This window comes from Phaseolus vulgaris, chromosome 7, assembly GCF_000499845.2.
Source record: "Phaseolus vulgaris cultivar G19833 chromosome 7, P. vulgaris v2.0, whole genome shotgun sequence".
Lineage (NCBI taxonomy): Eukaryota > Viridiplantae > Streptophyta > Magnoliopsida > Fabales > Fabaceae > Phaseolus > Phaseolus vulgaris.
The window spans coordinates 26,695,478-26,698,576 of NC_023753.2; positions in this window are offsets into that span (position 1 = coordinate 26,695,478).

Here is a 3,099-nt window from a genome sequence, read left to right on the forward strand (position 1 = left end):
ATGTTATTAGAATAAAATTAAACTTGCACGAACTTTAATTTAACGTACCAGCTTAATTTTATGAGAATCAATTATAAAAGTTAGTACCACCTTAAATTATATTTTATGAAGAAGAAAAATCATATATGTTTTTAGAATAAATTTAAGTATTTTTAATTAATTTTTCTTAATTATTTTATTGAATGATTAAAATATTTGTTATATTTATATAGATATTGTTTTGATTCTAAATCATATGATAATTATTTTTATTTTCTCGAACGATCAACTTGTATCTCTTTAATATTTTTAACTCTTACTTTTATAAATGAAATAAGCGAATTGATGACAAAGTTAAAAACATTAAAAAAGTAAATAGAATTAAAAATATTAGAAAAGAAAAAAGTTAACTCAATAAATTAGAAACGAAACAAAAAAAATAACGATCATATCATTCCTTGAAGATAAAAGTCAAACAACAATGTACTTAATATCTTTTTTGAACAAAAAAATAAAAAAATAAAAGATAAATGGTGGATATACTAAATATAATTCCAAATGAGATAGTAATTCTCTTTCATTATTTGTTTTATTTTACATTTACTTAATTGATTATACATAAATCATAATGAGTTTGATGAAAAATGAAATTTAAAAATGGTTATTTAACAATTGCATATAATCGAGTATACTATAATACATGCTGATAAAAAAGGTAATATAATAGATTGTGTATCATACAAATTTCTCACCGATACTAAATTTGAAAACCTATAATGAAGAAATTGCTTTCAATTCTTATTAACTAACTATAATATATATATATATATATATATATATATATAATTGTCATTTTTTCAAGTTTCCTTTCTTTTCTATTTTTTCCAATCAAGCACATTAATTTATAATACATTCTAGTTCGTTCCATTTAAATAATTTCACTTTTTACTTTCCACTTAATTTTTTTTATTTCTCATTTGCTTCCTCGCTTGCTTTTGTATCATCTAAACAAGGACTAGAGAGGGCGATAATGTTTTTTAATCATTTAAGTTAAATATTTTATTCATCGCTATAAATTATAATTCTTAATGAATACAAAATTTTAAAACTGCGATTATTTTAAATTATTAAAATTTGTTTTATTATATATATATATATTAATTATGGGATTATTTATTTAAGTTTAATGAGAATCAGAGAGTAATCTAGTTTTTAATGAAATAATTATTTTTTTATCACTTTAAATTATATAACTAAACTTACTTTATATTTTCATTTTAATGAAAAACAATAAAAAGTAATTTAAAAAAGTAAATTAGAATTTTATAAAGCATTTTGAAACAAACTTTTTTTGTAAAAATAATATTTCAAAATAAAAAAATAAAACATGGAAGCAAATATTCATTGCTTTGAATTTTATAACATAATTATATTGAATGTTGGCTAAATGTTATCACATGTTAATAAAAATGAAATAAGTTCAAACTTTAACATTCTATTAATATTTAGGTCAGAATTGTTCACACAGTGAAAGTGTGGATGTGCGATGAATGAATCAAATGGATGTCTCTCTCTTGTATGAAAAAAAAAAAAACAGAGGAAAAGCTAGTTAGAAAAGTGTCATTACCTTTTACACTCTCTATGATACAAATGTGTGTCATGCATGCAAAGATTCTTGAACAAGAGAAAGAATCATTTGACCGTGATTTGAAAAATCTATTAATAGAGCTTCAGACTTTCATTTTTCCTTAACAAAGTTGGTGGTTGTTAGTATGAATTGAGTGTGTGGTGTATGTGAAGTGCTAGTGAGCACATATTGGTGGAGTTATATTTGAAAGAAATTGCTGAAGGTGGAGATGTTTTCGTGGACTTGTGTTAAGATGGGTGGTTGTTAGAGTTGGTTTGAGGTATAGAGATAAGATATTATGGCCGAAAGAAACCAATATGACATGATAATGGAGGTTGAGAAGAAGAAAAATCAGTATAAACAATCTATTACAATCTTTTATTAAAAAAAATTTCATTTCTCTTTAGTTTCCTCTATTTATACCTTAATTAAAACAATCTCAATTTTCACTTTTTTTCTCTCTCTTCATTTTCATATCTCTCTCAAATCCAGTCATAAGTTGTGATATCTATTTAGTGGGAAGATATTTGTGAAGTGTATGTATTTAGTGGGAGCTTTTTACTGTTTGTGATTTATACAATGTAAAATAATTTTTAAGACTCATGTATAACGTTTATTTCAATGTAAACATTTTTACTCTTTGTTTGTTGTTTTTTGTCCGATGGAGCTAAGTTTTAGTTTAAAGAAAAAGCTAAAATGTGAATGGCTGGAATCGCGGCGAGTACGCTACCTGCATTTATGGCGACGCGACTCGGCGAGAAGCTGGGTCACTGTTTGGCTGGGGTGAGTGGCTTAAACTATAGAGTGAATTGGGGGAATAACAATGTATTTATTAAAATAACATTTTCTTTTTAAAATTTATTTTATTTTCTTATATATATCTACAACTCACTGAAATATTATTCCTTTTTCTCTGTTTAGCAATTGTAATATATAATAATTTATTATTAAATTGTGAAGAGTGATTTGTTTGTGATTGAGAATTAATGGAGAAAAAGAAAAAGAAAAAGAATGGGTCTTACTTGGAATTGGGTCCCTCCATTTTGTTGTTCTGCGTGGATCCTAAGCTACTCATATTCCTATTCCTTCCTTTCCAACATTCATCTCTTCCACCACACCACTAACTCTTCCAACACACACGTCTTTTCACTTCCCATTTACATTTTTCCTTTTTTTCTACAAATAATATAGAAAAATAATACTTTTCATAATCTATGGAGTTGCATATAATATAACTCTGGATTTAAAAATAAATATATATAATCAAAAATAAATTTAAAATTAAATAATAGGAAAAAATATTAACATAATAGTATTAAGAATTATAATATAGTTGTATAAAAGATATGATTGTAAATATATCATTACCTAATATATAATTATATAATGGACGAGAATATCAGTTATTATAATTGCCTACTATATAACAGTATGTGACAAAGATTGTGGATGTAAATCAAAGTTCTTTCTTTTTTAGATTTTTTTTTCCGACT